General features: G+C 42.5%; 1 pseudogene; it reads right to left on the bottom strand.

The window, feature by feature from the left end:
* Nucleotides 1-8,743: 8,743 nt before the first annotated feature.
* Nucleotides 8,744-10,808, bottom strand: LOC140312516 (uncharacterized; annotated as a pseudogene).
* Between the last annotated feature and the right edge of the window lie 1,473 nt (nucleotides 10,809-12,281).

Raw genomic sequence — 12,281 nt, 5'->3', positions numbered from 1 at the left:
ACTGGTTCCAGAGCCCAAGCCGTGCGTCGAGGTGAGTCCGACTATATCTAGCCGGAACCGCTCAGCCTCGCGCACCAGCTCCGGCTCCTTCCCCAACAGAGAGGTGACATTCCACGTCCAAAGAGCTAGCTTCAGTAGCCGAGGATCAGACCGCCAAGGCCTCCGCCTTTGGCTGCTACCCAGCTCACATAGCACCCGACCCCCTTGGCCCCTCCCACGGGTGGTGAGCCCGTCGGAAGGGGGACCCACGTCATCATTTCGGGCTATGCCCGACCGAACCCCATGGGCACAGGCCCGGCCACCAGGCGCCCGCTGCCGGGCCCCACCCCCGGGCCTGGCTCCGGGGGGAGGCCCCGGTGTCCCATATCCGGGCAAGGGATCACGAGGTCAAAATTTTTTGTTCATCATGGGGGGTCTTTTGAGCTGTTCTTTGTCTGGTCCCTCATCTAGGATCTGTTTGCCTTGGGTGACCCTACCAGGGGCTTGAAGCCCCGGGCAACATAGCTCCCAGACTCATTGGGGCACGCAAACTCCCCCACCACGATAAGGTGACAGCTCAGTTATACCATTTTTGGTTTTTGATGACGCATAGAGTCACTTGTCAGTGAAATTAATGGTGTGGCTAATCAGTGTATTAAAATTAAGATCACATTTATTGTCATGCACATGAACATACTACTCCTCCGCATTGAGAGGAGCCAGGAACATACACAAAATTTCTCCTCCGCTTTTAACCCATCCAGGTTGGCACCTGTTTAATACACATGCACAGTGACACATTCATAGAGACAGATGCCATAGACTGGAGCGGTGGGCAGCCATTCACAGCGCCCGGGGAGCATGGGGGTATGGTGCCTTGCTCAATGTCACCTCGGCTGCGGCAAGGAGGTGGACTGACATTCCAATATTTTGAATGCCGAGAGTGGTAATCAAACCGCCGACGTTCGTAATGGACGACCCACTCTAATCACTGAGCCATGGGCACCCTTCTGTATAGATAGAGATCTGCAATATCTCAGATATTGGTGCTGCCAACTTATGCTACTTATGAGGCCTGACCTAGCACAACCAGTTGATGTAGATAAGTGAGAACTTGCATACTATAGCCTTGGAAAAAAAAAAATTATTTTCATATGTATACATTTTCTCAGAATTTTGGATAAGAGTTTGAATATTTCATGACTGTAGAAAGAAAACTTTAAATCAAACAGATAGGAAAATAAAGTTTTATTCAATATCAAACAACAATAAAAAATTAAAAGCAATTTGAGTGTGTCAATTCACTCTAATTGGAAAGTGAACAAATTGTATCCTTTCACTCTCTTTCCATTATGCTTTTGTGGGGTAGATGTTGTAAAGTATTGACCAATTCTATATTTGCCCTTCTAAGTGACATTAGTTCAAAGCCAAGGTGAAAAGTAAAGGAGGGTGAGGAGAGGAAATGATAAGGAAGGCAGATGACAGGAAAAGTGGATGAAGAGGAGGAGGGATGAAGGGGATAGAACCCCCGTCACATGGGACTAGGCTATTGATTGAATTCTGACATTGATTAAGCACCCCTTGATTCACAATGCCATGTGTTTGTGCATGTGTGTCGATAGCCTGTTTTACGTATGACTGTGTGTGCTGGCAGGGAAATTGTACTTACTGTATGTGATGCAAGTAGTCTATACAGCAAAATAAGGGATGGAGAAAAAGTGTTTGTTTTTTTTATCACTCTGTCAGCTTTCATTTACATGACATGTATATACAGTGATGTGTGTTCTTTTGAAATAGGTGCGTGACTGTGCGAGTGCATGCCTGTGCCTATAGATCTCTCCCCCGAGGAGGCCTGACTTGCAATACAACTTCATCTATCGTTGTGAAATAAAAATGCCCTCTCTTTTCCTGTTTTCTGTGGGTGTGTGTGACTGTGTATGTGTGTAACACTTTCTGTGTTAGAGAGAAGGGCAAGGGCTTGTCATCCTTTGTCCCAGTCATTTTCCCTTTCCCTCTCCTTTCAAAGCATGCCACCCCTATTGCCAAGGATAATTACCCAACTGTAAGCCATCCTCTTCCTCTATTCTGAAATCTTCTTCTCATCATGCCCTTCACTTCCTTTTTTGTTAACATTTACTTTTAAAGAAAACAAACATATAAATGATCAATTATTAAGTATCATATGATTAGCAGTATCACAAAGAGCTAGATTAAGTCATACTCTTTACTAAATTTTCTTCCACACACTACAGCCCTAAAAGAGATTTTGAAAGTTTGTCTCTTTGAAAATCTGAACAAGAAGTCCAGAGCATCAGCGGATGAGACAATATATGAATTGGTCAACAAATATAACAAAGCATTTGATGTCTCTGTGCGAGTGTGTGTGTGCTGGTGGGAATGAGTTTCTGCTGACCTGCATGCTGCTCTCTGCTCCCAGCTATTGTTGAAAGGTATAGATATATACAGTGCTCAACACAATAAGGAGGCTCATATGCTTTTCTCAACATGTTGTAAAGAAAACAGTGATTTCCACAGAATAATTTCTGAATCATGTGTTGCCTTCTTCAGACCCCCCCCATCACTCCTACTTTCGGCAGGGTGGGCGCATCTCCAGCTGATGGATCCTGCTGCGATGTCTTGTGTGAACAGCAGCAGTGGTAAAAGATCAAATGGTCTGCACCTTCTCCTGAACATCTCCAGTGCTCATGTATGGCAACAGCTTAGAAACCACAATGGGACATTTTCGATGCTCCCCTAAATTCTGTGTATTTGTGTGTCAACAAAAACATGGCTGGGTCATTGTTGAGGTGAAATAGAGCCTGAGAGCCATATATATATGAATCCAAAAATTGAGAACTTATATGGGGCCCCTGTAAATATTTGTGGATATTCACACACTAACTATAAACTATACACACTGTACAAGAATTGTTTACATTTATTTAGGTTTATTTTTTACATAATGAGTGAGCAATTCCCAATTTAAAACAAACAATAATTTTTGGCAGATGCCTTTACTGGGTTTATTACCGAACCAGTTTATTACTGGTTAGGGAGAAGACTCTAGGTTGGAACTGAACTTAGGTCTTTTGAACAGATACCTTCGAGGAGACCTGTTGTGTAACTGTTGTGGTGGATGGTGATGAAGTAATGGCTTATGCCAGATGATCTGCAGGAGGATTGCAGCAGAGCAGAATGTAGCTGTAGCAAAGAAAAACACTCATTACCAGCAATTAAGAGACTAGATGGGCCAGAGTAAATAAAAATTTGTCATCCAGTGTTTAGTGTGTCAGAAGTGAAACTAAAGACCTGGTTGAAGTAAAATAACAAAGTCACATCGTCATTCTTCATTGCTGCCGAGTTGGTCTATATAATAATAGCAAATTCTTAGCTATGAACTGCAATCAACACCCTTCTATGGTTAGTAGCGCAAAATCTGAAAAGATGACTATATTTAACACTGTTCAACAAATGGAACACCAATCAATTTGCGACAGATTGACCTGCATTTATTATTCTTTATTTCTTCTTTTCATGTACATTGCCATTGATAAATAATCTAGAGTACCAACCTAAACTGGAGCGCAGTTCAGTCTAAATTATTGTTCACTTTTAAGCCTAATGTTGGACGTATACTAGCAGCTGGTTCCAAAGGAGAGGAGCCTGATAACTGACGATCTTTATATGTGAGGACTAATGCCTATCCAAACTGCTTATATATCATATTATCCATACATACATACATACTTAATGGGGTCACAGTGGCAATATGGAGAGTAGAGAGGCCCAGACATCCCTGCCCCCCACTACTTCCTCCAGCTCATCCTGGGTGACCACGAGCTGTTCCCAGGCCAATCGAGAAACATATCTCTCCAGCGAGTCCGAGGCCTCGCGGCCTTGTCCCAGTCGGTCGTTCCCGGTACACCTCCTAAGGAAGGCGAGCAGGAGGCATGCTGATCAGATACCCGAACCACTTTAACTGGCTCCTCTCAATGCGGAGGAGTAGCAGCTCTACTATGAGTTTCTTCCAGAAGGCTGAAGCTTGTGACCTGCCACCCTGCAAAGAAAACTCATATCAGCCACTTGTACTCGTGACCTCATTTTTTGGGTCATGATCCAGAATCCATGACCATAGATGAGGGTAAGGATTTAAACTGCCCAGAAAATCGAGAGCTTTGCTTTAAGGCTCAGCTCCCTCTTCATCACAACAATCCGGTATAGCGACTGCATCACTGCTGCCGCTTGTCCCAGTCTGCAGCTGATCTCACCACCCCTCCTCCCATCACTCGTGAATAAGACCCTTAAACTCCTCCACCTGAGGTAAGTTCTCTCCCCCTACCTGGAGAGGGCATGCCATCCTTTTCCGTGACATGACGATGGACTCAGACTTTGAGGTGCTGATCCGCATACCAACCGCTTCACACTCAACTGCGAACCATTCCAGTGCATGCTGGAGGAACTCCTGTGATGGAGCCAAAAGGACAACTTCATCAGCAAATAGCAGCAATGAAACCCTCAGACTACCCCACACAACGTTCTTCTGACCTCGGCTATGCCTTGACACTCTGTCCATGAACATCACAAACAGGTGATAAACATCTGTAGCCGCTGCCGTCCTTCTAGCCTGTCACTACTTATCTGCTATATCAGGAACCTCCCGAGCCAACCAAGCCCTGAAGGCCTCCTTCTTCAACCTGATGGCTTCCAAAACCACTGGGGTCCACCAGCGGGTTCTTGGGTTGAGGCTGCGACAGGTATCAACAGGTCTGTGGCCACAGCTGCATGAGGCCGCTTCCACAAGAGAGGTTTTGAACAGGGTTCACTCGGACTCCATGTCCCCCATCTCCTGCGGCACATGAGAGAACTTCTCATGGAGGTGTGAGTTTAAATCATTCTGGACAGGTTCCTCTGCCAGTCTTTCTCAGCACACCCTCAAGACACGCTTGGGTCTAACGGGTCTGGCCCGCAGTTTGCCCCGCCATCTGATCCAACTCATCACCAGATGGTGATCAATTGAAAGCTCAGCACCTCTCTTCACTCGAGTCTCCAGAACAAAAGGTCTCAGGTCAGCTGAAACGACAATAAAGTCAATCATCAACCATTGACCCAAGAACCTCTGGTACAAGGTACACTTATGAGCATCCTTGTGCTTGAACATGGTGTTTGTTATGGATAGTCCATGACTAGCACAGAAGTCCATCAAAAACTCACCGCTCAGGTTTAAATCGGGCAGGCCATTCTTTCCAATCACCCTCTTCCAAGTTACCCAGTCATTGTCATTGTTGAAGTTGCCGAAAGGACTATGGAGTCCGTCGGTGGAGCCCTTTCCATAACCCCACCCACTCGCACCAAAAAGGCCGAAATAATCTGACTGTCGTTTGTACTTATGCACAAAACAGCAGCTCAGAGTTTTCCTCCGTGCAACTTTAAGCCACATAGAGGCAATCCTCTCATCCACCAGGACAACTTTGTGGCCAGGTCTTTCCACAATACTGATGAGTAATATCAGATTGCTAGCAAGCAAAATGGACAAGAGAACACAAAAAAAATTTGAGACTGCAGTCTTTTATATGTATACAATGTGACAGAGATGGCAAAAGCAAAGGTGGAAGTATTTCAAGGCTACACTGGTTTAGAAAATGGATGAAGGGTGGGATTTATGAATAACAACTAATAAACCACTAGAATTAATTATGTTATATAGTGTTATCCATTCCTACTCGGGCTCCAGACTGTGGTCGGAAAACGCAGGCGAGGGGCTCTCTCGTGGGCCAAATCTACAGACAGCCTCCGAGTTAATCCCCTTCACTTTACCCAACAGTGAAAAACAGACACCGGACACGAGTTGTGCCTGAAGGAGCTGTGGCATTTATTATCAGACGTGGTCCCAAACTTTATATTGAACAGTCTTTCAAGACAAACTCTTTTGACCCGAAAAAAAACTACGCTCCCTTTGTCCCCCGTCAGTACATACACACGTACACGTCTTTCTCTCCCCACACTCACTTGCCTTTAAAGGGGCCCACCATTCTTATAACAATATCTTTGATATCCCCTGTCACAACTTGGTTGTGTAGCTAAATCAATTGCAAGAAGCACGAATAAGTCAAAGTTTGAGTCCAACATGAAGAGGGGATATTTGTTTTGTCATGATGAAATCTCAGGCAAGTGGAAATATTGAATCAATGTTTTCAGCTAATGCTAGAGTTTGACAAAACTTTAACTTTTAGACCAAAATTGAACCCACAGTGGACTGTTTTTCTAGACTTTAAACGAAAAAATACTCACTGGGTTGTCATGAAAAGGGATACTGATAAAGTTATTTGTTTATTGTGCAGCCAAGCATCATGGAGGTGGTGCAACTTTCTTTTAACTGCAACTTTATTTTAAAAGTGAGGGGGCTTTATAGAAAAACAGTTGGGAGCCACTGCACTAATCTACTGCCCTTACACGCAGCAGTTTTCACTTATGGGTTACATTCAGTGAGTAACACTATCACATATTGCTAGAATATTTATCAATAATAATATTTTATCATTATCATCAACATATCTCAATATAGATATACATTGATGTTTATTGTTTGTCAAACCTGTCTCCCAACATTTGCATATTGTCTTTTAATTCATTATTGATTTTTACTCTCTTATCTAACAACATAAGTGACAGTAATATTATATTAATTGTCACAATACAAAACATAAGGACATTTTTGGACCAGCAAGATTGTGCTGTTTAAAATGGTATATAGACTGCATTTATATGGCGCTTCACCAGTCTTATCATCCTCTCAAAGTGCTTTACATCAGAAGTCACATTCACATAGTGCCTTGCAATTTGATACACAGGATGCTTTTCTATCACACACACCACTGATTCATTAGGGGGTAATTAGGGTTCAGAATCCTGCCCAAAGACACTTAAATATGCAGGGATCAAACCACAGACCTTCTGATTAGTGGGTGACCTGCTCTAACTCTTGAGCCACAGCCTCTCACAGAAACACACGGCATTCTCTTTGATTATTTAATTCCCTTATTGGTCTTGCACTGCAACTTTTCTCAACAAAAGTCAGTTTAGGGGCAGATAGGCAAAAGTGTGTCTTGTCAATTTTTTTTCGATGCTCCTTCTCTTTTCCATTCCTTTGTGCTTGGCCTCTGGTCAGTCAAAGAGGAGAAGGAACCAACATCTTTCTCTCCGATGCCTGGTGTGTTGTGTGTATTGATCGCAGAGGCTCAGTAGCAGAAAATAATGGGGTGGTGAAAGCTTAGTAGAGACAGAGGGACATAGAGAGAGAAAAAGAGATCAACAAACGTGTGTACACACACACAGCCATACACAATCCAATTTCGCAGCCTTTTCTATGCCCCCTGCCCCATATGAATATTGGTTCGCCCCTAACTCCTCCATGTCACTGCTATGTATGTGTGTCTGTCCAAGCGGCCTCATTTGCATGTGTGTGTTATCGATGTGAATAAATCCTTCCAAGTCCCGTGCGCCTCAGGGTGATGTGATGCGGCCAGTGCCCGAGCAACCATACCCTAGCTAATTTACGACCAACCTAGTGTATCCACCCTGCACACGCACGTTCACAGGCAGACCACGGCTTGATGACACCACAGTGAAACATGCCGTCTAGACGACACTGAACCTTGAGTCTACCCAAGGTAATTGTTTTATGCAAATGAACAGCGCTAGGGCTGACATGATTGGACCAGTCTTAGTGTGGACTGAAGTGAGTGTGTGTATAAAGCAGCTGTTATGGATGTGGTTATGATTGTGGTGTAATGCTGGTAGCCATTAGTAGCATTATTATTGTTGGAAATGTTCTATTATTGAGTAGGGCAGGGTGGGGCACCATACGGAGCATGCAGAAATATGATAGTCACAAACATACAGGCACACACCAACACATATACACACATGCGTAATCTTGTCATTACACTAAATGAATACCCTATCTTGCCATACATCATACTGTTAAAGGAAACATAGCAATAATGCAAAATATTGATGCATACTGCAGACTAACTTAACTTTTGTGTTGGAGTCTGTGCTATGGAGCACAGGCACACGCACTCACACTCAAACACTCAGGACCATGTGTTATCAGGATAGCCATCAGAGGGGAGAGTATGTGTATGTGTGTCTGTTGTGGTCCAAGTTGTAAATTTAATTTCATGCTGGATTTGCTGAGCACATCTGAATTGCATGTGAGCACAGTCTGGTGGGCTTCAGTCTCAGCACTGGAGAGTTACATACTAAGACGCAGATGCTGCTACTGATGGAACACATGAGCATGCACACTAAGAAAGCAACACAGGAGTAAGAGGGCATGAACACAACCTCAGGGCATGACCACAGATATCCATGGTTTTCTGAAAAAGTAAATCAAATTTATGGGATGGGTAACTTGTGGCATGACTGGCATGTCTTGACCTCTTCACTTGGCCTAATTTGCTGAAATGCCAATACTAAAAACAATACAGATTATAGAGACCTTTAACTACAGTAGGATTTTTAAAATTTTTTTTTTTTTTTTAATTTGCATAAGTTCATCTAGGCAAGAGATAATGGATAATGAACTATTGTGAAGGTGGAAAGAAGTGCAATTTTGGTTTAATATTAATCATAATACAGCTGTTATTTCACAAAGAAATCACTAATATAGATCGATAAGAATTACAAAGATTCTCAGTCATCCAGGTCATGGTAATCATAAGAGCTTGAATAAGGGACTGGACCTCTCTCATCCGAAAGGCTTCTTCAGTTCTGAACTAGATGGTGGGGAGTGTCAACTTATAAGCAGAGAGGGTCATTACAGTCACATGTGTCACTGAACCCCCTGACCAATGTGCATGTCGTTAAGAGTCGTTATCGCCTCTGAATTGTCTACCTGGCTGAAAGGGTGAATTTTGGTCACAGGATCTGAGGTGTGAATGATTGTGAAACTGCCTGGGGAGGAGAGACAATGCTGCATTGTAGGTGCTGGGAAGGTGATACCTGAGACCACCTACTTTGTTCAAAGATGTTTATCATAGATGGCTTCCTTGACTCCTCTCACAAACCATATGTCTTCTGTGTCCAGAAAGTGTACATTACTGTTCTTCAAATTGAAAGATTGTCCCTTTTTCTTGAGATGTAGTACACTGCGGCGTCTTGATCTTAAGTGCTGGCTCTCCATATGTTGTACCATGCGCTTGTGGAGCTGTTGCTTGGTCTCTCCTATATAGAGGTTTGCACACTCCTCGCTGCACTACACTGCATCCACAACACCACACAGTTTTTGTTTAGGTGTTTTGTCCTTTGGGTGAACCAATCTGTCTGAGGGTGTTCTTGGGTTTTAAGTGCACTGGAATGTCATGTTTGGAGAAGATCTTTAAAAGTTTCTCTGAGACATATATAATTAAAATATGTTTTTGCCTGTTCTTCTTAGCGTCTCTACCAGGGTGGTTTGGTCCATTTGTCTTTGCTGTCAAAGGTCAAGTTTGGGTATCCACAGTTCTGAAGAGCTTTCTTGAAGTGCTGATGTTCCTTCAGTTTCCCCAGGCCTTACTGGGTACACTCTCCACCCAGTAGTGCAGCGTTCTGATGACAGCCAGTTTGTTCTAGTGGATGATGTGAAACGAAAAGCAGTTACTGATTAATATTTGTGGCTGTCCTGTAAATCTCAGTGTTAAGACCTACGGCCTCTTCAATGTGCACAGCACAGTCCAAAAAAGGCAGCTTGTGGTCTTTTGCATCCTTCCTTGATGCTGCTGTCCACCAAGTTGATGTGCTTTGTGAAAGCCTCCACTTCTTGAGTTTTGATCTTAGCCCAGATGTAGTCCACATATCTGAACCAGTGGCTTGGTGCTGTTCCTTTGCATGGGCTCAGTGCTTTCCTTTTCACTTCCTCCATATAAAGATTAACCTCAATGGGGGGACACTGGAGATCCCATGGCGTACAAACAGTAATTGTATTTGAAATGGGTGGCAGTTCAACAGGTTACAGATCTGATCTGGAGTGAAGCTGGTTCTGTCGTTCAGTGAGTCATCTTACTTGAGCCATTTACCGAGTCTTCATTGCTGCTGCAATCAGTATGCAGGTAAAAAGTGAGGTCACATCAAAGGACACAGTGGTTTACTTGGACAGTTTCAGATGTTGGATCTTCTTCACAAAGTCTGGAGTTCTGTATCTGAGTATTTCCTGCCAAGGGTGCAAAGATGAAGGTGTTAGGTGTTTAGCAGTTTTATAGGTGAGTTGATGCTGCTGATAATGGGTCTAAGTGGGACTCCCTCCCTGTGTATCTTGGGAAGTCCATAGATGCACAATGTGGCATTTCCAGGTTAAAATCTGTGATAGAAAAAGTGGTCAATATCTTTGTGCTTTTCCAGTTCTTGAAGGTAATCTATGACTTTCTTCTTATAGTTGTTTGTGGGGTCTCTTCTCCTCAGGGCCTTGTAGGTGGTGTTATCACTGAGCAATGTATGTTTTTGTGATAATCTGCTGTGTTGAGAACCACAGTGCATCTTCCCTTGTCTGCTGGAAAAATTGTGATGTTTTGGTTTCTGCTGAGGGATGTAACTATTTTCCTTTCCTGTGGTGTGAGGTGTGGAGGGAGGAGTCTTAGCACTGGAGAGGACTGGTGTTACATTTATACATAGCTGTTCTGCTTCTGCATTTTTTTGTTATTCCTAATTGCAGATTCAGTAGCAGTATTGAGGTCTACGACTGACAGTTGTTGTGGAGAAATGGCAAAGTTGAGTCCTTTGGCTAAGACATCGTTTTCTGGTTGGGTGAGGTGCCTATCTCATAAGTTCTTTACCCAGTGGTCTTGAATGTCCATGTTGGCGGTGTCAGCATATCCTGGTCTTATAGATTAAGATAATCAGTCATCCAGTTAATGGTAATCATAAAAGCTTGAATAAGGGAATGAGGATTTTGTATAACAAAATCTAATTAACGACAAACCATACATTTTTCTTTTCAATATATTACCTCATTTTTACCTTGGACAAGTCAGTTTAAAGTGTGGCTCAGGATACATTTCATGTTTTACTTATATAACTATGCAAATAAAAATCTGAAACTGATGACCTGTAAAGGTACTGTTTTTCTGGTTCTGAAAATTCAAACTTGCATATGGTATGCTATGCATGTGAGTGAACTCTATGTGCTATACATTCAGCTATGTTTCTCCACTGCATCTTATGTCTATGAGGAGCTTCAAATTGGTGTATTAAAGTGTCAAGCAAGATTATAACCTGTCTCTAATTCTAATCAACTCCAACTTTAAAACTGTCATGACCATCACCTGACTTCCATTTTGATAAAACAACCAACTCCCCCCTCTCTCGACAATTTACACTGTCCTCTCTTTTCTGTCTGCCCTCTTACTGAGGTCTGAATTGGGGTGAGTGACCCTAAAGATCCAAGTAGGTCATAGTTAAAAGAAAGATAGCTTACCAATTACCCTATAACAAAGAGTGGACCAATTAATTCATCTTAATCTGGGTTAACAGTTTCAGATACCTGTCAGAGAAACCCAAAATGCCACGAGTCATATGTTTCTTATAACTCTTTACGCAGACACTCACACCATGGCATTACAACGAAAGCTGCAGCAAAACCCTTTTCTTACACTGACAGCCCCATTTCAGTCTTAAATTTTATTAAGTTGTATGCTGTGGCACTTATGTCAGTAACATCATACAAATTGTAAAAATATGTTGAAAGTTCTAAAGAGAATCTTAAGTTTACTTTTCTCAGTTACTTCTTCACCTTTACCATACAAAAACCTGCTGAGGTCAGTAGCAATTCATTTTATGCTCTCTGAAGGACAAATAAAGAATTGAGTGATTAAAACCATTTATTATTCTTTTTAAACAAGAAAAACCAATTCATAACACACAAAATAAAATTCTTTGCATTTTGTTGCCCAAGAGCACTCAACTTGTGCATTTTACTCTATAATTCCTTCTTATGAACAGTGATAAATTCTACTCAGAAATATGAACTAATTGAAAAAGAAACTTTGAAGAAGGTCGGTATTTATTCCACTCCTGTCTTCACAAAAAGAATAAATAAATAAAAACTGTCAGAACGGTGTGTTGCGTGATGGTGAAGGAAGGACCCAGATGCAGATATTCCAACTGAAAACACAGAGTAAAAAGAAGGGGTGGCAAAGGCCAGAATTCCAAAAAATCTAAACTCACAAAATGAAACTTGAAACAAACAAAAACCTGAATATGACAATGATAAACCTGACAATAAAACAAACCTGATTCTGTCAGGATCGTGGAAAGGTAGGACCCAGATG

The sequence above is a fragment of the Leuresthes tenuis genome, unplaced genomic scaffold (assembly GCF_036924035.1).
Source record: "Leuresthes tenuis unplaced genomic scaffold, fLeuTen1.0.hap1 SCAF_8, whole genome shotgun sequence".
In the NCBI taxonomy this organism is placed as follows: Eukaryota; Metazoa; Chordata; class Actinopteri; order Atheriniformes; family Atherinopsidae; genus Leuresthes; species Leuresthes tenuis.
This window is presented reverse-complemented; position numbering and strand designations above follow the sequence as displayed.